At 43.5% G+C, this 23428-nt stretch overlaps 1 pseudogene; it reads right to left on the reverse strand.

Moving 5' to 3' along the window:
* The window catches only part of LOC129399564 (uncharacterized), a 742397-nt pseudogene extending 733368 nt beyond the window's left edge, over positions 1-9029 (reverse strand).
* Between the last annotated feature and the right edge of the window lie 14399 nt (positions 9030-23428).

Here is a 23428-nt window from a genome sequence, read left to right on the forward strand (position 1 = left end):
ATGACCAAATTTGTGTGTGATCAACACAATTTGATGAACCCACAACGAAAAGTATTTGAACACACAACTCAAGTGTGAATGGTCCGGTCATCACAGAAACAACAGTGAGTAAACAGTAGACAAAATGTCCTGTAACTGCTCTTTGTCTTGTGTTCCATGAAATGCTCCTTGGTGGCCCATCTTTCGCAAGCATTATCTGGATGTTTGTGACAAGCAGAGCCAGGTGAGGCCCCCCTGAGTTCACAGGCTCGTGAGAGGGCTAGGCTAGGAAGTAAAACATCAGAAGACTGTCCAACTCTGAGTCCTAGGACAGTAGAGAATGAAGCCATTGTGTTGGTTCTTGGAGTTTCTGGAAGGAACAAACAAACCAAAACAGGGTGTCTAAGAGAAACCAGCCAGTTCTTTTGATCACACGAATGGTCAGTGGTTATTGGTGGGGCCATGCCTCAGCAGCTAACTTAGAAACTAAACCCAGATCTCTAGTTATTTCCCACTCCAGTCCCCTTCATACATCCCCAATCAAATTTACATCATTTATTAGTTTTGTTTGAGGGCCATACCCAGTGGTTACTCCTGGCTCTGTGCTCAAGGATCACTCTTGGTGAGGGTAGGAGGACCATATGTGGTTCTGTTAGTGCAAAAGGGAATTTTCATGAGCTCTTGAGAATTGTCTAAAAGATTTGCATACCACACTCTGAGGATTAAAGAGCTAGAATTTGTTGTATAGCTTAAGTAGTGGGGTCCAGGCCCCTCCTCACATGTCTAGGCCTCTCCTTTACCCATGTAGAATGCCCTGTTCTGGCTCTTCCTTGCCACATCCGCCGTGGTCTACTCGCCTCCAGTGTTTATCATGAGCTGGTCTTGTGCTCCACCACTCTCTACTTGGCGTTTGCTGTCCTAGTCTGAAGTTGCAGTCCTGAACTTTCCCCAGACTGTACACCAATGGCCCTGACATCTTGTCCAGCTTCCCTTAAGCCTGAAGCCTGCTGTCTGTCTGAGCATAAGACCCTGCCTTATTCTGCTGTCTCTTGGAGCCTATGTGCTTGACCTCATCCTGCCTTCTGCCCAGGCATCTGACTCCCTGCCCCCACCCCCACATTCTGCAGGTAGGGATATTGTAACCAGAAAGTGAAGTAAAAAAAAAATTAATTTTTCTAAAGTATGAATAGTATCTACTACACAGTGTACAAACTATGTTATTTAATGAAGTCCAATAAATTAATGAGAGAATGCTAACAAAAACAACATAGAATGATCCCTCTAGGTGAATATGAAAGTTCATCCAGATGAAAGATAGTGGAAAAGGAAATTATTTTATTTTCCAATTTTACTCTCCATTCCCTTTGCTCATGTCCTGTAAGAGAGCCCTGAGAGACACCCTTTCTATTGTTTGTTCACACCCACATCAATGAGGCAGCTGCTGCTACAAAGCCAGTCTGTGTAGCTATGTGATTATGGAATTTTAAGACCTCGTCATACCTAAGTGTGGTAACCACTGGCAGTGCTTGTACATGTGTATAAGGCAGAGGCTGAAATGAAGGCCCGAGAGGAAACAGCATGTGTATTCCAGGCTCAGGGTCTGTGGTGATCTGGTGGGCATGTCAGGTTTGATTCTCTCTGGGGGAACTGTTGCTGCTGGTTCTGGAACTCTGGGAAAGTACCACCTCAGCTGGCCTTCTGGGGGCAAATATCTCCCACGCCGACTTCCCCCATACACATTGACAACAGCATACAGCAGCTGGTGGGAGGAAGAAGCAGGACATGTCTGCATGTTCTTTGCCTCTGCTGGTGTGAGGCTTCAGAAAGTGCTCCTCAGACCAGTTCCCCAGGAGGCACAGAACTGAAACCAGCTCACTCTGCCTCAGGGACTGACACAAGGTGACAGGGCCAGCCCAGGGGCAGAGTCACACCTCATTCTAGGCTCTCTTTAAAGTGGAACTAGAAACTTATCCTGGGAAATGAGGGAATGTGAGCATACGCTTCTGAAAGTTTCCACTCCAGGGGACTCTTCTGAACACTAGGAAACACCTTCCACAGTCTCTCAGCTGTTTACTTGCCCTTGCAGCCATGCTGACCTTGTCCCTAACTAATGACAAATGCTGCTGCTGTATTGAGCCCTTATCACAGGGTCAATGACTGAGAAGACAGACAGAAACAGCCTAAGCCCCCGGGCTGTTCAGAGTTTGCTTGTGGAACACCCAAAACCCTCCTTCTCTAATCCCTGCTTGTCACCAGAACCACTTTATAGGCCAAGGTTCCCAAACTTATTTGGCCTACCACCCACCTTCAGGGAAAACAGCAACAACAACACAAAACATTACTCAGTGCCCCCTGAAAATCTGCCTTCTACATGTGAAGCAACAAAAAGTGCCCACGCCAGTTGACCAGAGACAGCTGTACCCCCTTCATGGTTCCAGCACCTCCAGCCCACGCTGAGAAACACTGTCCAAGCCTCAGTCACCCTCTGCGTTCCTCCACCACCTTCTTCGATTCAGCGGATGCCACCTCCCCGCACCTCCTCTGAGAGATTACACTCTGCCCTGGCATCCATAGCGGATTTTATCTTTATTAAGTTATTTTTTATAATGTAGAAGTACTGCTATTTACTCAGCCGTTGATTAAGCTGATTGAATTGGGCATGAACTCCACACTACTTTTTTTTTATTCAGAATGTTAATTTTATTTTATTATTTTATTATTATTACCCCCACCCCCTTTTTTATTCACCATGAGATACAGTTACAAAGCTTTCATACAGTTTGAGCTTCGGTCATACAATCATCAAACACCCATCCCTTCTCCAGTGCACGTTTTCCACCACCAAAATCCTTGGTATTTCCCCCACCCCACCCCTGTTCCAACCCTTCCCCTGCCTGTGTGGCAGACAATTTCCCCCATATTCTCTCTCTACTTTGGTTACATTCGATATTTCGACACCAGGCCCACTACCACTCAAACCTGCTGAAAAGGCAATGCTTGCTGATTTGTTTTGTATTGCTTGTTATGGATAGAATATAATGTCCAGGAAATTCTGTGTCGTTCTTTTCTGGGAGCTTTGGTTTATAGTCTCTGGGTCTTGGCCATTGATAAGATTACATGGCAGTGGGTGCAGTTTGTGGGTATGACTGCCAAGCTACTGGAAAACTGGGGACCTGCGGGGAGGAGGTCCAGTACAATCCAAGTGGACTTGGAGATCTCAGTCATGGGTTCCCGCTTACCTCCATACTACTGGCCCTAACTGTGTCTTTTGATCTCTTTCAAGATTTATGGGCCTCTGAAATAAGGCCAATAAATGAGCTTATATCGCTGAGCCAATGGTGTTTTGTGGGTGTGTCTCCCACATACCTAACTTTTGGCCATTAAATTTCTTGGTAATCTTGACCCCAAGTTGTTGTCTGACCGAAGACACAGCAGCAATTTTGGGGTATCTGGATGCCTGAAGGCACCATCAGGCTGCTGATGCACTCGCCCCACACGTACAGGTTGACCTGCTGGTGATACCATACCCACTCTTGATTACGTTCTGTATTAGAGTTTAGGTAGCATGTCTACAATAGCATACATGGTCATCACCCCACCTCCCTCAACAAAATGCCCAACTCCCTCCACCAGCGTCCTTCAGCCTAGGATTTGATTTTGCTGGTATTAGGTATATAATAGAATATTTTGATATATGTTTACATAGGGCATTTGTGTAATTAGTGTTTAAGATGAGAATTTATCCTACAGGTTTCCAAACAGATGGAGTCCACTGTAGCACCACCCTGAGTTTCTAAGCTGATGTCAGAAGGAGGAAAGGCTTCAGCACCTCTGTCTTTAGAATATAAATCAGAAGGGAGAAGCCAGAACCTGCAGCCTGGAATGCCATGATGAGAACAATAATTTTATCTGTGTTTTATTCAGAGAAAAAAGAACTGGGTAACACCAAAGTAATCCTCTACTGACTTACATACCTCATTCCCTCAGCAATACACTGCCTGAGGGTAGGAACCATCTTATTCCTTAGTACACTGCAGGCATAGGGGCGCCACTCTGCAAGTGTTTGCTGGGCAAATGAAGGAGGTATTTTATGCAAGGCTATGCTTGCTCTGAGTCTTGTTGGTTGGTTGGTTGGTTGGGTTGGAGGCAAGGCTCAGGGGACCATGTGGATGTGTTGGGGATTGAACCAGCATGCAAGGAAGCGCCCCATCCAAGCCAAGACACTGGACTGTCCTTCCTTTTTTTTTTTTTCTTTTTTTGCTTTTTGGGTCACACCTGGCAGTGCACAGGGGTTATTCCTGGCTCATGCACTCAGGAATCACTCCTGGCAGTGCTGGGTGGACCATATGGGATGCTGGGAATTGAACCCTGGTCAGCTGCATCCAAGGCAAATGCCCTACCCTCTGTGCTATCACCTGGACTGTCTTTCAGGCCCTGCTCCACACCATGAAGATGAAGATTTGGGGTGGTCATGCAGGAGGAAGTGAATAGAGGTGTCAGGGAGGCAGGACCAGTCACAGGAGACTGCACAGGTCTGGAGCTCTGAAGCTTCGGCACAGTGAAGCAGTGTCATCAGGGAAATAGTCAAAGGTGAAAGAGTATTTATGTCACTGGAACCAGCTAGAGAATGGTAATCTTTGTGCCTGAACAAAAGGGCGATCTCAAATATTTACTGAACTTCTGCTATATGTCCAATCTTGCATCACTAGCAGAGACATTTAGTTAATATTTACCCATTGATTTGGTTTCGCTTCCTACTCTAAATTTTAAATTGACATAGGATCAAAATCATAAAGTTTGAAATAAGGTAAAGGTGAATAGAGGACAGTTCACTTCAGTAACTGAATGTTCTAATATTAGTTTTTCAGATGCAACTGAAAATGCCTTATCACATCAGAAATGAGCTACAGTGACAGCTCAGGTATCTCTTTAGAAAATCATCCAGAATTTGGAATACTCCATTCAATAACATTACTCAAGTCAGTCTCTTCGTAAGGAGTTAGGGAAGTTAGAAATGGCATAAGAAATAAAGAATATACTATAAATATAAAGTTTTAGTGCTTGGAATTATCAATAAAATATTCCAACAGTTTCCAAAGTATATTTTGTAAGATTAATAGTGGAGTGGGGTCGACCCCTATGAGGCTCAGAGACCCAAAGCCACTTCCTGCAATGCTCATCCTGGCCATATGGACAGTGCTCAGCACGCAGGCCCGTCAAAAGGGATCATCAGGGCTACACCTGGTGGTGCTTGGGGGGCTGTGTGCGCTGGGAATGAAACTCAGATCAACCATACAAGACATGTTTTCCACCCCTTAAAACTATCTCCAGGCACTAAAATTTAAAAATTGTAAATTTCTAAAATGCTTTTGGATAGTGATTTGTTTTATGGACTTAATAAATGCTTATGGGGTGGAAAAGTTGGGAATAAACCCCTAATACTGAATCAGAAGTGCCCCCAAGCGCTGATGGGTGTGGCCCCAAAGAAAAACAGAATAATGTTTATTTAAGATACATACTGTAAGATGGGAAGAGAAACCTTATCTTAGAGTAGGGGGATGTCAACAAATCCTTTTCCAGATTAGGAGCCAAGAGAACTGTTTTAAGACAGGTGTGAGAAACCTGAACACAGTTGAATTGCAAATGCAAAGGTCTTATTCCAGAAGGAATGAAGTCCTGGCCAACTAGGTTTCTATTCCTTCCCTTCTGGGCCCCCAGGCTCAATGCCTTTTCTTCAAGCCAATTTTCTTCCAACTGATTTTCTTCTTTCATCAACTGAGAAGTTGCCCAGTCATTTCACCAACAAGAATTTATTGGTCCTGTTGTTTTTAACTTGTAGGACACCATGTTATCTGAAGCTTTTGTACACCAAATAAACTAAACATGTCGGGCAATGAAAGTCTTATTTTTAACCACATGACAAGTAAATATAAGAACATACAAGAGAGACAATGAGGAGTTCTCATTTGGTCATGGTCTGAAGTGTCCATGCCAGAGTGGACAAGCTGCTTACAGGGTTTTTGGTCTACCAGTATGCACCTTGTAGACCTTCAGAGCCTTCCCTGTTGGGATGATTCAGACTGGACGGACACCAAAAGAACTCATAAAGCTCTTCTTTGAAGGTCTTTAAAAACAAAGATACACAGTCTTCTTATGCAGAGCAGAAGCAGAAAGCCTGTGTTTGAGTTGACAGAAACTATGAGCAAACAGTGAAGAAGCCAGAGTAGGGAGAAGAGAAGAGAGCCTCTGAAGAGATGACAAGCAAAGACTGAGGGCAACGCAGAGACAGATGCCAAGACACAAGGGCAGCAGCTGCCAGAGCTGTCCTGGAGTTTGCTGTCCACCAGACCAAGAGAGAGACGAATTTGTTATTGGCTCTGGCAGTTTGAATTCCTGCGCTTCTCAAAATCATCACGTGATTGAATGGCTGGCAAGGATTGGGTATTTGTAGAAGGTGGTCATGTATTCATCACACTTGGTTTTTGTGTGGGCCTGAGAAATGTTGTGAGTTCTCACAAGATCACATGTGCAGATTCAAATGCAAAAACGAAAAAAAAAATTTTTTTTTTTTTTTTTGCTTTTTGGGTCATACCTGGCAATGCACAGGGGTTATTCCTGGCTCTGCACTCAGGAATCACCCCTGGCAGTGCTCAGAAGACCATATGGGATAGTGGAAATCAAACCCGGGTCGGCCCTGTGCAAGGCAAATGCCCTACCCACTGTACTATTGCTCCACCCCCAATTGTTACTGTCTTTAGCATATCAAATACGCCATGGGGAGCTTGTCAGTCTCTGCCATGTGGGCGGGATACTCTCCGTAGCTTGCTGGCTCTCTGAGAGGGACAGAGGAATCGAACCCGGGTCGGCCGTGTGCAAGGCAAATACCCTACCTGCGGTGTTATAGCTCCAGTCCATGTACATTTAAAAAAAAAATTTCCCACAGTTTATATTATGTGTCCTATTATTTCATCAATGATCACTTTCTTGTAGAATGGTGAGATCCTGGTGGTGAATCCACAATACAGCTCACAGAGGATTTTGATATACTTAGTTTGAACGCCCCGTTTGACCAAGGCCTCGATGACCACCTCAGTCTCAACAGTATTGAAGGCCTTCTTTAAGTCCTTAAATGAATGTTAGACAGAGCGGCATCTTGAACTCTCGCGAAACTTCAATGAGTTTGGTCACTGTGTGGATATGGTCTATCGTGCTGAATCCTCTTCGGAACCCAGCTTGCTCACATGGTTGTCCTTTGTCTAGTGTTCTGCCTATTCTATTCAGGATGACATGAGTGAACAACTTGTAGACGACAGACAACAGAAAGATTGGGCAATAGGGGCTGGAGTGATAGCACAGCGGGTAGGGCGTTTGCCTTGCACGCGGCCGACCCGGGTTCAAATCCCAGCATCCCATATGGTCCCCTGAGCACCGCCAGGGGTGATTCCTGAGTGCATGAGCCAGGAGTGACCCCTGTGCATTGCTGGGTGTGACCCAAAAAGCAAAAAAAAAAAAAAAAAGAAAGATTGGGCAATAGTTGCTAATGTCGTGGATGTCTCCCTTCTTGTACAACAGAACAGTCCTACTGGTTTTCCACTGGGACAGAACCTTGCATTCAGACAGGTAGCATGTGAAGAGTCAGGCCAGTGTATTGATGAGTACCGGCGGCAGATTCTTCAAGTGTTCGGGTCTGACCTTGTCCGGACCAGGTGCTGTTCGAGTCTTTACCAGCGAAATGGCGTGTCGGATTTCAGAAGGGAGAACATTGGGAACAACATATCCATTCTGCGGAATTTGGTATGTGGGCAGGTGGACATGGCTGTCAAAGAGATCCGAGTAGAAGTCGTGAATAATTTTCTCCATTGCCTTTCTGGAGGATGTGATAGATCCATCAGGACATCAGAGGGCAGTCATCTTGGTCTTGTAGTTGGCGAAGGACAGGCGAGCATTGTGAATACTTTTCTCGGCTTCTGCTGCACTGGCCAACACTGCTGCTCTTCTCTCTTTGAGGTCTTCCTTTATCGCATCTCTGCACAGCTTTGTGAGCTCGGACGTTAGCTTGTGGTTGCCTGAGGCTGGCGCCAAACCACGTTGACGAATGAGCTCGAGAGTTTCCGAAGACAGGCGTCTGTTTGTGGCTTTCTCACTCTCGGCATTCTTCGCACAGACATGGAGGTGCTGAACCAGTCGATTGTATTCCTCGTCGATGTTGTCAAGGACGGCATCTTCCCACGTTGCTGCAATAGTGCCAAAGAGCTCCCAGTTGGTGGTCATTCTGGGAGTTGCCTTCTTAGACTTAAATTTTGCAGACTTTTCTCCCCGCTCAGTGAAGTAGAATTTCGCATGAAGGAGACAGTGGTCCGATCCTTTTTGGAATTTTGGGACAACAGCGACATCGGTCAGGCAAAACCTTCGATTGAATATGATGTGGTCAATTTCATTGTGGAACTGTCCATGGGGAGACTCCCATGTCCAGCGTTTAGATTTGGCCTTCTGTAACTGTGAGTTACCATGGAAGGTCTTGGTCGACATGATGAATTCAGATAGTCTCTCACCCTGATCATTCCATTCTAGGCCATGTGTCCCAATGTGGAGTTCTTCGGGTGACCTTCTCGGACCTATCTTGGCATTAAAATCACCGACAATGATCTTGTAGAAGGTGTGGTCTTCTTTATAGAACTTCTCCAGTTCCATATAGAACCTCTCAATTTCTTCTTCATCGTAGTTGGAAGTTGGTGCATAGACGATGAAGATGGAAACTGCAGGCAGTGAGCCACATCTATTCAAGCGTAATCATCCAATTCAGGTTGTTAGGTCTTCAATGAATTGATGCTCATGGACAAGTTCGTGTTGACAAGGACACCAACGCCTCTGTTGTCACATGTTCCGAGGAACAATTCTTCTCCAGTGTCGAAAATGGCGTGATGTGATTGATGTCTCCTCGTTTTGGTCAGACCAATGATGTCACACTTGATCTTCTGTGCTTGCACCATCAGGTCCTCGATGGATGCTTCTGATGCCAGTGACCGTGCATTGAAAGTACAGACAATCATCTTAGTCTTTCTTCGTTTTGGCAGTCTAGTTCGTCCCCAAGATTTTTTCAGCCTCTCCTTGCTCATCTTTCTTAACGCTGCTATATTGGGGGCTCTTTTGGTGACAGGTGAATGAGGCCAATTGTTGTTACTGTTGTTGGCATATCGAATATGCAACAGGTAGCTTGCTAGGCTCTGCTGTGTGGCCTCAACACTCTCGGTAGCTTGCAGGGCATTCCAAGACAGACGGAGGCTTTTAGGGCGGCCTCCAACCACCCTTAGAGGTATTACCATGGTTCACACTAAATTTGAACCCTATCAAATATGGTATGGGAATAATAGATATTAAGAGTTTTATGGAGAGCAACCTGGAGGGTGGCGGTGTCTGGGTAGTGGATGTAGTGAGGGTCGGCCAGTGAGGTATTTATCTTGGGTAGGGTGGGGCATCTGGGTTGGACCCCTCCCTCAGATGCCAGAGATTGGAGGAGGCAGACAGCAGATCTTGTTTCCAGGTCTCGTGTAAAGATTTTATTTATGTAAAGAGAGGGGTGCAGCAAGGTGATACCATTTCAACAAAACTCTTCAGTGCTGCCCTCAAGAACATCATGCGACAACTGGAATCGGAAGGAATGGGAGTGAAGATAGACGGTCGGCAATTACATCACCTCTGCTTCGCTGATGACATCGTTCTCATAATGCCAAACATTAGCCAAGTGGCACAAATGCTGGCCAACTTTGACCACGAGTGTGGAAAGGTCGGATTGCAGCTGAATCTCAACAAGACGATGTTCATGAAAAACGAACTGGTCCCTGAAGCTCCATTTGCTCTCAATGGAATGAACATCTCCGAATGCAGCAGTTATGTGTACCTGGGTCGAGAAATCAACATGAGGAATGACTTGGTGCCAGAACTGCGCAGGAGGAAGAGAGCAGCGTGGAATGCCTTCAAGAGCGTCGAAGAGGTGGTTAAGAGAACGAAGAACCTCCGACTCTGGGCATATCTTTTCAATTCCACTGTTCTTCCTACACTAACATATGCCTTAGAGACCTGGGCCCAACGCAAGCAGGATGAGAATGCTATTAGGGTATTCCAAAGAGGAATCGAAAGAGCTATACTGGGAATATCATGTCTCACTCAAGTGAGAGAAGGAATCCGGAGTTCTGACCTCCGTCGACGGCCAAAAATCAGGGATGCTATCTCGTTTACCAAGGCATCAAAAAAACAGATGGGCCGGTCATGTAATGCGATTCAGAGACGACCGTTGGACTAGAGCTGTTACAGACTGTATTCAACGGGACGTCAGAAGACCTCGTGGCCACCCACCAATTAGATGGTCAAATTTCTTCATCAAATCTCTCAGTGAACGATTTGAGGTTCTTTCTGTTCCTGGAGAGAGCAGGTATCATTGGGCTACACTAGCTTGCGACAGGGACAAATGGAGATCTTACTGGCGCCCTTTCAAGCAAATCGAAGATCAATGGGACTACAAGTGATAAAAGTGATTATTTCATACTCCTGTCACCCAATAATTGAACAAAGAAGGTGATTATATTTATTTTCATTCTGAAACTTGAATTTGAGATCATTGGGCATAGATTGAAAAGAGCAAAGAACCTAAGTTTCCAAAGTTCACCAGAAACTTAACAAGGAAAAGGCTGGGATTGTAGGAGAGAAGTAGGGTATAAGGGAGGGATTCTGGGAACACGGGTGGAAGGAAGTTGAGAAAGGTGATGGATTGGTGCTACAATATTATATGTCTAAAATTCAACTCTGAATAACTTTGTAAATCATGGTGCTTTAATATAATAATAAAAAACAATAGAGATCCTAAAATCTTGATACAGAAAGTAAAGTATATTTCTAAAATGGATAATCATAATTTCTTCATCTGATTCATTTACCCCAAACCCAAAACATTGTTTAAAAAAACCATTAAAAGCTAATGAGATCATTTATAATAATCCTCCTGTATTTTAGCACTCATTGGAATTGCCTGTGTTATTATTTTTTTATCAACTCTCTAATTTTACATTCTGAATCCTATCTCACTGGACACATTCATACTGCCATTCAGCAATGAGACAGAGATAAAAACAGAGAGTGAGAGAAAGAAAAAGAGTGATATTCAGAAGTACTGTGGAATTGAACTCTGAAACTCCTAGCAGGATGTGGATTTGGTACTGTAGACTTGTAATGAAAGAAAGTAAGAAATGCTCTCTGCTCATAGAAAAATAAATTGGAATTGTATTGGGAAACTGCCTGAAAGAACTCATCTCAAATGAGAATTGAGTTTTTATTACAGAAATCTGAGGAGTAAAAAAAAAAAAGTTCATTCCAATTATCTGATGATCCTTATAATTTATTGTTTCATTGCACTCCTATAAAGGAACACTACACTTTAATGTCTTCTTAATGTTTTTGTGATTATGAAAGTACCCTCTGTTCAGCAACCTGAAATAATTTCTTCTTTCAAGTAAAAGGAGCAATTTTGCATTGTGCCAATTCCTTTATCTCCTACACTCTAAGGGAAAAGCCCCCATCTTGCCTCTGCAGAGAACAAACATTCAGGAAGATTCTTCCTCATGAATTTTAGCATGCTATAGTTTCTCTTTATCTATGCATTGTATTTTTGTCTTGTTCAACAAATACTTATTGAGATCTTACTGTGTTCTGAACACCAAGCTCTGAGTAGGTGTTCAACGAAACTTTTGAGACTTTTGGGCTTGTCAACTAAGTATTTCTAGCCTTTCCTTATATCAGAAGTTCAGAAATAGCCTAAGGCAAATATCAAAGCATCACAAAAATAGTCAAAGTTTTTGTGCACAAAAGGAGAGTTGGAAACAGGGAGCACTGCAAACATGGCCTGAGGCTCAGGGGTACGTGTTATGAAGCCACCACGACAAGGAGGGGCTTCTGATTCAGTGATGGGTTATACCGTCATGTGCCATCCCTGCACCAAATTCCAATGAGGTTTGGAAGCTCCTGCCCACCAGTAGGTGATTCTGACACCGGCAGGATGTCAATTTCTGTCTGGTACCGAGAGAGCCCAGCAGACTGCGGCACAGGAGGCGCAGTTCTCAAAGACTTCCCCCCTCCGTCGAGGCCCTAAGCCACTATCAACTGCCCCCACACTCTCCTCTAGACTTTAGTTGCCCTCACAAGCCCAGATTATCTTTTGTAGTGATAAATCAGAGAGTCCCAGAACCTCAATTTTGATTAATTTGCTGGGACAGCAAACAGATCTCAGGATTTCCTCAGGGTTTCCCCAGGGGATCAGTGTTTTCAGCTGCCTGTGTTGGTCCGTGGACAAAAGACATGGAGACCAGTTGCTCCCAGGGGCCATGCTGACATCATGGGTGGCACAGCAGGTAAGAAGGGTCACTTCCAAACCCAGCTGGATTTCAGGCTCTTGTCAGGGAAAAGGATTTCCGGACAGAGACAGACAGTGCAGTGCAATAGTTTTATCGAGGAAATTGAGGGAAAAGAGAGAGTAAAGGAAAGGTGCAATAAAGGCGGCACAGAGACAGCTCAGCGTGATGCCTGAGAAGAAGAAACAACACAACCAGAGCTGGGATGTGGGCACCCCATAGTTTGTGTGCATATGTGTCTCTGTGTGTGATGTGGGCACCCCACAATATGTATGTGGGGAATGTAGGCACCCCACAGTGTGTGTGGAGTGGTGTGGACACCCTATACTGGGGGGATGTGGGCACCCTGTAATGTGTATGTGTAAAGATAGGCAACACCCTGTGTGTGTGTGCGTGGAATGTGGGCACCCCATAGTGTGTGTTGGGGGGAATGTGGACACTCCATAGTGGAGGAATCTGGGCACCCCATAGTATGTGTGTGGGGGAATGTGGGAACCCCACAGTGTGTGTGTGTGTGTGTGTGTGTGTGTGTATGTGATGTGGGCACTCCATAGTGTGTGTGTTAGGGGTAATGTGGATACTCTATAGTGAGGGGCAGGAGACTTAGCTGCTTCGGGGAGCTGATTCATGTTTGTTTGTTTGTTTTCTTATCCAAGGCCAAGTCAGTTTTGGGCTGAGGGTCATCGTTATTGTTAAGGAGGACATTTAGTCTTGGGGTTTCTCTGTCACCTCCAGTGGAGCATCATACCTGTTTCTCCATGTTCTCAAAATAGTGTCTGGTTTTTGTCTTGATCTGGCAGCAAGGCATGTCTCTGAGACAGTACCTTATCTCTTCTAACATTTCTTGAATATAAATTTTTTTTGTCTCTCCCAAAAACTCACTGCCAAAGGTCCACTAGCCCTTACTGCTAAAGGGCTCTGTAATTGGGGGCCAACCTCAGGTAAAACTGTGCAAGGTGGTTAACAAAACACATTGCATCTGCTCACCAGGTCATAACAAAGTGTGCTAACAGGGGTGAACATGCAGCCAGATGAAAAGAAAGGCAGGCCGGGGTCCTGAGTGAAGGAACTGGTCTTCCTGCAGCCTGCCAGAAGCTCTCAGAAGCCTTCCTCGATAGCTTCCATGCAACTTCATTATACACACATTGATAGATTCAATTATTGCCCATTGGCAGCAGAATTTAACCTCTAGCCCACTCTCAGAAAATGGTGAGAGGACGCAATGAGCATCATGAACCATCCTTATTGGTTTCCTGGGCAACCAGCTCCCAGCCTCAGGGGGCTTCCAAAGCTGTTTTCATTAACACAGGCCCACTAAGAATAGTGAGACACTTTTTTTTTATCTTTCAGCTGAAGATAAGAGACCTAATATTATGACAGAAGATGCTTTTATTCAAAGTGGCAAGATTTGGGGCTGGAGCTATAGCACAGCAGGTAGGTCATTTGTCTTGCACGCAGCCGACCCAGGTTTGATTCCCAGCATCCCATATGGTCCCCTGAGCACCGCCAGGAGTGGTTCCTGAGTGCAGAGTCAGGAATAACCCCTGTGCATGGCCAGGTGTGACCCAAAAAGAAAAAAAAGTGGCAAGATTTGGGGATCTGTGAGACAAAAAAATGCTCCCTTTGCTCTAATTTGGAAACCCCAAGAGTTTTAGGAACTGTGAGACAGGAACAGTGGGTGGAGACCAAACATATATGAAAAAGATATTTTGATGATCTGAATGACCACTCTATCTATCTATGGTTTACCTGTCTACCTATCAATATGGTTTGATTAGTCCTCGCTCTGCGCCCAGAGATCACTGATGGAGGTGCTTGGGGGACAACATTTGGTGCTGGAGTTAAACCCTATTCAGTCACATGCAAGGAAAGGCCCTTATCCACTGTACTATCTCTTCAACCCCATGTATCTTATAAATCACAATATCAAATTTTTAAAATTTGTTTTTGGACCTTACCTAGCTATGCTCAGGACTTATTCTTGGCCCTGAGGGATCAAACCTGGGCCTTCTGTGTACAAGACAAGTGCCCTACCTGCTATACGATCTCTTTGGCCCCCACAATGTACACTTTCTCTTTGCTCTCTGAAGGAAGAAAGGAAGGAAGATATCTAGGAGAGCGCTGAGGAGTTTTGTTTTCTGAAAAGTATCCGTAAGCCAAACAGATTCGGGAGCTCTGGCATTGTATATGTGTCAATAGCGTTTCCCCACCTCTTTAGAAGTGCCTGCCAGCACAGTGCTGATGCCCCTTCACACTTGGTCTCCACTCCAACCCTCCCCTCTGGACCCTCAGAGTCTAGTCTTAGTTTATGCTAGGTTCTGTTTGTTTTCGTCAAAACCACTCCAGACTGTGAAAGAAAGGCGACCGTTTGAGTCTGCTCCTGACTTGTGTTTGACTCTGGTGGAGTCGTCAGTGTCCTCAGGAACTTCCTCTAGCGGCCCAGCAGCAACAGGCAGAAATGTTGTCCATGCACAATCCATCTGAAGATGATATAGGCAGACAAAAGCTCCGAGTCAATGAAAGGATATGATAACAGGCATGCTATGGCTTTTTTAAAAATGGAAACATGTTTTTTGTTACCCATTTGAAACAAATATATTCATAATGAAACTATTCTGTTTGTAAAATAAGTCTATTTGTACTAAACCTCAATAATTTACATAAATGCAGTAAGAGCAGTGACTCTAATATTCTCAAGAATAAAATATATGACATTTCAGCTAAAACTTTGGTAATATTCAAGGAGATTTTATGGCGCCACAGTCCTGCAAAACTGACAAAACTTATTTTAGATTAGATCTTTAAAGTCTCTTTAGGCCAAGAAGCCAAAATTAAGATTGGTCTGATTCTGTTCTGTTGTTCTGTGTTCAGGCAAAAATCTGCAGAATGGGTTCTTACTTAATTTACATGAGTGCATCTATGGTCATTAAAAATATAAGACTGTGTAATAAGTTTCTAAATTTCAGAGAGATGAGCTATATACAAGAAGATAAATGTTCCAGCTTTTACTTTCAAAAGTTGATTTATTAAACTGTTGTAAGTTATAGATAATTTAGAAGATAAGATGATCCTTCATATCTAGAAAATAAAGCATGAGATGTTTATTAAGGAATAATACCATTTTATGTTTTTAAATGAAGCTATTAAAAGTATACTTTTGTTGGGGTTGGAGCAATAGCACTGTGGGTAGGGCGTTTGCCTTGCATGTGGCTGACCCAAGTTCGATTCCCAGCATCCCGTATGGTCCCCTGAGCACTGCCAGAAGTAATTCCTGAATGCAGAGCCAGGAGTAACCCCTGTGCATCACCAGGTGTGACCCAAAAAAAAAAAAGGATATTTTTGTTATTAAATTTATTCAATATCCTATAATTAATTCCAATCTTCTTTATTTTGGCTTATGAGCTTTCCAATTTTTTTGTATTAGTGTATGTGTGGGGAGTTTTGTTTTGTTTTGTTTGGGGGCCACACCTGGCAATGCTCAGAGCTTACTACTGGCTCTGTGTGTATAAGAATCACTCCTGGCAGGCTCAGGAGACTTTATGGGTTGCTGGATATTGAACTTGGGTTGGTCACATGCAACGAGAACACCCTACCCATTGTACAGTTGCTCCGACCCCAGGTTGTCAGTTTTTTGAAATCCTTCCAAGTGCTAGAAGTTCTTATCCACTTCAGTATTTTGATCTTAAAATTAGCAGAGACTTATACTGTGTTATTTATGAATCTCTTTGAGGATAAAACACTTCTGCTTCCAGAGAAGAATAGAGAGCAAAAGAATAATTGTCCACGAATGCCAAAAGACTTAAACAGTAACCTTGGTTAAAAATCAGGTTAAAGTTCTCACACTGTCACTGTATCACTGTCATCCCATTGATCATTGATTTGCTCAAGGGGGTACTATTCATCTCCATTCGTCCTAGCCCTGAGATTTTAGCAGCCCCTCTTTACTCGTTCTTCCCAGTGGTGCCGCATTGGAGGCTCTTTCAGGGTAAGGGCAATGAGACCCACCAATGTTACTCTATTTGGCATATCGAATATGCCATGGAGAGCTTGCCAGGCTCTGCCATGTGGGCAGGATGCTCTCAGTACCTTGCCAGGTTCTCTCAGATGGAGAACTAGGCTATAAGAGGTCTTGCGGCCGAGAAGAGGTCTCTCTTTCAGGAGTGTTGTTTTATAGTCTCTGGATCTTGGTCATTGATGGGATTACACAGCGCTGGGGGCAATTTGTGGGTGTGGCTGCCAAGCTACTGGAAAATGGGGGGTCTGGGTGGAGGAGGCCGCATCCCTATCCAAGCAGCCTTGGAGATCTCAGCCCCAGGTCCTGCACACTTGGGCTCCTCTGCTGGTTCCTTCATGCTGAGGCTCATCTGAACATGTGGGGAGGGGCACTAAGCATGGCTGTGGCTGGATTCCAGAGGTCTTCTGCTGCCGGGGCTGTGCTCCAGGGCAGGGAGGGAAACTCAACCTGCCCTGCTCCAAGGGGCCCCGGTGAAGACCATGCCATTTGTACTGGTTATAAATGTAAGAGAAATTTCTCATGTATTTTTCTTCATAAATATATGGCTATAACAAATAGAATGCATTTGTAAAACTAGATAAAATAATGTTAAAACAAATTATATAAGGAGGTGCCAAACTGCTAAAGGTAAAAATACTAAACTGCCTAACATGTTCAAGACCCTGAGTTCAATCCTTGGCCCCACACAATTCCCCCAAGCACTGCTTCTGAGTATGCCTGGCCTGAGCACTAAGTCTTGGGCCCACATTACTAAGCCAGCATCACTGACAGCAGTCCCAGATTCCCCAAATACTGCTGAAAGTGGCCTCTGTAATAAAAAAAAAAGTTATGTGACTTTTACACAAAGAAGCTGTCTGTTTCCCTCAAACAAAAATGTGGGAACATAATCTTAACAGGGATTTCCCCACCAATTTTTCAGTTAGCTAATTTTAAAATAAAACAGTTATGCTTTAAATCTAGAGCTGTTTAAATGATTTATTTTATAAACTATTATAGAAAACATACATAATATGAAACTGAGGGGGGGAATCAATGGCTGTTTAGTATTTCCTCTTCCTTGCTCCTCTGTATCACTGTATCACTATCATCCCGTTGTTCATCGATTTGCTCGAGCGGGCACCAGTAACGATTCCACTGTGAGACTTGTTGTTACTGTTTTTGGCTTATTGAATACGCCACAGGTAGCTTGCCAGGCTCTGCCATGCGGGCAGGATACTCTTGGTAGCTTGCTGGGCTCTCCGAGAGGGGCGAAGGAACTGAAGCCAGGTCGGCCGTGTGCAAGGCAAACACCCTACCCACTGTGCTATTGCTCCAGCCCCCTCACTCCTCTGAGTATCACTAAGAAGCCATGGCTGTAGGGCTTTCTCACCCTGTCTATTCTAGTATTGAGGCCACAGACAGAGCCTGAACTGAGAAGCTTATGGGAGCTTCCCTATTCCACACAGTTATGAACCTTTCACCCCAATTCTCCCCCAGTATCTCACGTGTATTATCCTGGAGAGAAGGAGCAGTTTGCTCAGAGGGGAACATACTCTCCAAAGTCTCTGGCCAGAAAACCTTGGTTGCCAAACTGACAGGGTCCCAGATGGGTCTTCTGCTACTGAGAGGTACTAACCTGAGTGCGTTAAGTCAGTGTTGGGGGCCAAGACTGCCATGCAAATGTGCTTGTTTGCATAACTTATTGCTTATTGCTCCAAGGACTGGTGAAGTTTCCTACTGACTGGACATCCCTGCCAGGATTTGCAAGTGAAATCTTGGCGCTGGCATTTCCCCTTGGCCATCTCCCTCCTTGACAAGCCCTCCTCTCCCCCTTTGGTTTTGCTTCTGTCTTGCCTTCCTCATGTGATAGTCTTAACCTCTCTAATCCTCAGAGGGCAAGGTTCCCCGGGTACTGATATGCAAAGTAGATTCAAAGGTTGTTGCAAATAATCCCCAGTCTGGGTGACTCTGGCCACTGCTGAGACCCTGTGAAACATAATGTTGGTCTCCTTCAGACCTGCCAGCTCCAAGTCTCTTGTTCCTCAAATGGCTAGAGCCTTTTGACGTGGTCAGGCCTCAAGTTTCAGAATGAGCTAAGTTCTCCCAGCCTTACCCTCTAATTTTGAAGACTTGTAGTTCTGAATTCACCAGAGCGTGATTTCTTCATAGCAACCACAATCACCTCTTGAGTTTGAGATGAAACTGCCTAGTTATGACTAGGTATGGAGTTCGGAAGAGCTGGGGTTTGCGTTAAGACCAATTAAGACCTTGAGGAACCCGGAGTCCCCTGGCATAGTTCACTTCTTTCCTGGTCTGAGCCCTGCAGCTCCACTCTCCCCACCGCCCCTGCATGGAGATGCGGGCAAGCCTGTAAGGTGGAGTGAAGCCATGAAGAAGTCCATCCTTGTCTACTTTATTCTACGTTCTGAAAGCGGCAGTGACCTGGGGATTTGGCATCTATTAGATGAATGTAAAGTTCTCACATACATACAGAAAATGATACAATCAACAAATACACTTGGTTATTGTATGGTATGCAACCTGGAATGATGATGTAACATTCTACTGGGATTTCACACTTTTAGAAAGCACATAGACATTATAAATGAATCACTTATTTTAATGAAAGTAATGATTTAAAAATTTTTTTTATTGAATCACCTGAAATACAATTACAGATTTATAAACATTTGTGATTACGTCTCAGTCATACAATGATCGGGTACCCATCCCTCCACCAGTGCCCATTCTCCACCACCAATGTTCCCAGTATCCCTTCTGCCACCCCTCCCATTCCCGCCCCTGCCTCTGTGGCAGCACATTCCCTTTTACTCATTGTCTCCTTTTGGGTGTTATAGTTTGCAATATGGGTACTAAGTGGCCATCATGTTCAGTCCATAGTTTACTTGCAGCATACATATCCCATCCTGAGTGAGCCCTTCAAGCATGATTTACTTGGTAGTCCCTTCTCTATCTCAACTGCCTTTTTCCTCAGCATGTGAAGCTGACTTCCAGCCATGGAATGATCTTCTTGGCCTTTACCTCTACTATCCTTGAGTGTTAGTCTCCCATTATGTTAGAAAGTAATGATTTAAATGTATAGAATGATCATGGATGGGGGATCGCTCATGGACTGATCATGTGTTGTGTGCCTGAGGCCCTGGCACTGCCTGGCCCCTGAGCACCACCATGAGAGGCCCCAGAGCACTGAGTGGTGCAGTCCCTGAGCACTCCTGGATACGGCCTACAATCAAAACAAAAAGTCCTATTATAAATAATTTATTTAATAATCAAATAATCACTTTATTTTTATTTTTTTATTTTTTATGTTTTTGCTTTTTGGGTCACACCCGGCAATGCACAGGGGTTATTCCAGGCTCTGCACTCAGGAATTACTCCTGGTAGTGCTCAGGGGACCATATGGGATGCTGGTAATTGAACCCGGGTTGTCTGTGTACAAGGCAAACACCCTACCCGCTGTGCTATTGCTCCAGCCCATCACTTGATTTTTAAAAAATGATTTATTGATTAAAGTTTTGTGACTTACAGTATTATTAATGATGGTTTTTCTGTGCACATAATTCCAACATCTCACCCCTCCAAGGATCCCAACCCCCCCCACACACACACACTTCAACCCTTCCCCCATCACAAACTCATTTGTGTGGATCAGTTCTCCCATTAGGCCTTTGATTCTAACTCACTCTGTATCTTTAAGTCCACATATGAGAGAGATCATTCTATATCTATCCCTTTCCTTCAGAGACTTCACACATCATGATATCCTTTAATTCCATACATGTTGGAATTCTATGACTTTTTCTAGAGCTGCATAATTGTGGATGTGGACCACAACCTCTTGGTCCATTCATCTGTAGTTGAGCATTTGGATTGCTTCCATTTCTTGGCTATTGGACTGTGAAGAACAAGGGTGTGCACATATCCTTTCAAATTAATCAAATTTTTGTGATTTGCAGATAGATACCAAGAAGTGGTATTGCTGGGTTGATGGTAGTTCTTTCACTATATTTTGGAGGATATCCAGGTTGCTTTCCATAGAGGTTGAACCAGATGACATTCCAATTAACAGTGGACAAGGGTTCCTTTCTCACCACAACCCACCAACACTAGCTGTTTCCAGACTTTTTGATAAGTGCCATTCTTGCAGATATGAGATGATATTTCATTGTTGTTTTGATTTTCATTCCCTAATCATGAGAGATGATGAGCACTATTTCATATGTCTATTGGCCATTTTTATATCTTCTATTTTGGGGGGTGCTGATTGGGTCACATCCAGTAGTGCTCAGGGTTTACTCCTTGCTCTGTTTTCAGGGATCACTCCTGGTGAGGGGGAAACATATGAGGTTCTGGGGATTGAACCAAGTTTGGCTGCATGCAAGGCAAATTCTCTGCTTCTTGTACTATTGCTTCAGCCTTCCATCTGTATGTCTTCTTTGGGATAAAAATCTGTTCATCTCCTTATCCCATTTGTGGACAGGATTGTTGGATTTTTGTTGTTGTTGTTGAGTTTTGTGAGTGCTTTCTAGACCTTGATATGAGCCCTTTAGCTGATAAACTGTGTGGAATGCTTCCTCCCATTAAATAGTGTGTCTTTTGATGATTGCTTAGGCTTCTTTTGCTGTGCAGACAGTTTTTAAATTTGATGTAGTTACACTTGTTTATTTTTGCCTTGTTGTCTTTGTCTCTGTGGTCATCTTGTTGTTGATTCTTCTGTGTTCAATTTCCTGGAGTGTTCCTCTGATGTTTTCTTCAATGTATTTTATGGATTCTGGTCTAATTTCAAAGTTATTAATCTAATCTAATTTAATCTCAAAGTAATTAATCCACTTTGAGTTTACTTTTATGAATAGTATGAGGTATGGTTCTAATAGCTCTTATAGCCTACTTCTCCCTCTCAGAGAACCTGGCAAGGTACTGAGAGCATCCTGCCCACATGGCAGAGCCTGGAAAGCTCTCTGTGGCATATTCGATATGCCAAATACAGTAACAATGATGGGTCTCATTTCTGTTACTCTGAGAGAGCCTCTAATGCGGCACTGCTGGGAAGAACGAATAAAGAGAGGCTGCTAAAATTTCAGGGCTAGGACGAATGGAGATGTTACTGGTACGCACTCGAAAAAATTGATGATCAACGGCATGACAGAGATACAGTTATGATTCTAATATTGTTTCTTTCACATGTGACTATCTGTTTATATCAATATCATTTGTTGAAGAGATTTTCTTTGCTCCACTTTATATATTTAGCTCCTTTGTCATGGTTAACTGTTATTAAACTGTTATTAAATCCTAGGAGTTTAACTCAGGACTCTCAATTATGTCCCATTGTTCTGAAGGCATGTCTTTATTCTAGTACCAATAATTTTTTCAGGTTAAACGTTACTTTTATTTTATAATATTTCCCATGCTACTTGATCAATGAAGTAGAATGGGAAACACTATAAAATACACTTGAATACTGAACTAGGAATAGTCCCTAAAACAGATGAGTCCCCCAAAGACAGAAAGTCACATAGATGTAAAACACAAAACTCTCTATTAACGATGAAAAGGACTTTTTCTGAAAAGGACAAGGTTGGAACCATGGAAATGTTTCATAACTGAAAATATTTTCATAATATTTTCTTTGTTTCCAACGCAGATTATATTGAAGGTAAAGACAAACTTTTGTTTATAATTTTTTATTATGAGCAATAATATAAGGAATCATTCTCTAAGTAGTGAGAGAGAAACATTCTAATATGCATCAGTGTATTTTTTTTTATAGTCCAGGAGCCTCTTTGTTTTTAAGCAAACACCTCTCCTGCATGGGTTCCTAGGGAATAACTCCTGAAGCTCCGGCTCCTTCCCATTGGCTCTTCCAAAGTGGGCTTCTCTGGGTGGAGCGGGCTGGCGCTTCAGTTGAACCCTTTCTCTTTGGCTTCCTTCTTTCTTTGATCATTTTCCTTCACCTGTTTCAGGAAGCTGTCTTGACTCTGAGAGTGCTTAATATGCTCCATGCGGACATTAATTCTCTTGGCAAGAATCTTGCTCTCACTTGTTTGTTAAAGACAATGCCAACAGCATGCTGGGTAACATTGTAGTTTTGCCATGATAACATTTGTGGGGCATTCCTTTTTGGACTGTGCCTATTCCCTTTATGTCTGCGATATCACCTTCCTTGTATATACACATGTAGGTGGCCAAAGGAACAACTCCATGTTTTCTGAAAGGTCTAGAGAACATGTAGTGGGTGCCCCTCTGCTTTCCCTTTGTATTGGTCATTTTGGTGATTTACTTCGGTTCCAGCCAAAGGGAAGCGCATCAGTGTATTTTTTTTTTTATTTTCTAATCAATTTTATTTCCATTTCACTTCAGTGCTTCTGCTCTAATATCAAATTACATGCTTCCTTAAACAATGATTTCTGAGATTTCTTAATTTAATTTTTACATAAATCAGATTTATAAAAAAAAACAAGTTTTCTTTTTACTTCCACATTTGGACTTCTGTTTTCCACAAAGTGAGATTAATTCTATGCTAAAGTATAAGCATGGTATGAGACATATGAGACATTAAGGACCTTTAGTAATCACTTCACATTTCTATAGGTACAAAAAAAATGGGGGCAGAGTGGTGGGAGGGGTTTCACAGACTCAATTCGAAAGCACACTTAAAGAATGAAATCCTGACATTTCCAATTCTGTTTTTGTTTGTGTTGCCATCTACATCTAAAAGACACTGTAGCACTGTAGCACTGTTCTCCTGTTGTTCATCAATTTGCTCTTGCTAGAGCAGGCACCAGTACCATCCCCATTGTGAGACTTGTTACTGATTTTGGCATATCGAGTACACCATGGGGAGCTTGCCAGGCTTTTCCATGCAGGTGGATACTCTCAGTAGCTTGCCGGGCTCTCTGCGAGGGGCGGAGGAATTGAACCGGGGTCGGCCACATGCAAGGCAAATGCCCTACGGGCTGTGCTATCTCTCCGGTCCCTAAAAGACACGATGCTTATTATTATTATTTTTTTTTCTGAGCACACTTTTGCTGCCTGT

This window comes from Sorex araneus, chromosome X (genome assembly GCF_027595985.1).
Source record: "Sorex araneus isolate mSorAra2 chromosome X, mSorAra2.pri, whole genome shotgun sequence".
Taxonomy (NCBI): Eukaryota; Metazoa; Chordata; class Mammalia; order Eulipotyphla; family Soricidae; genus Sorex; species Sorex araneus.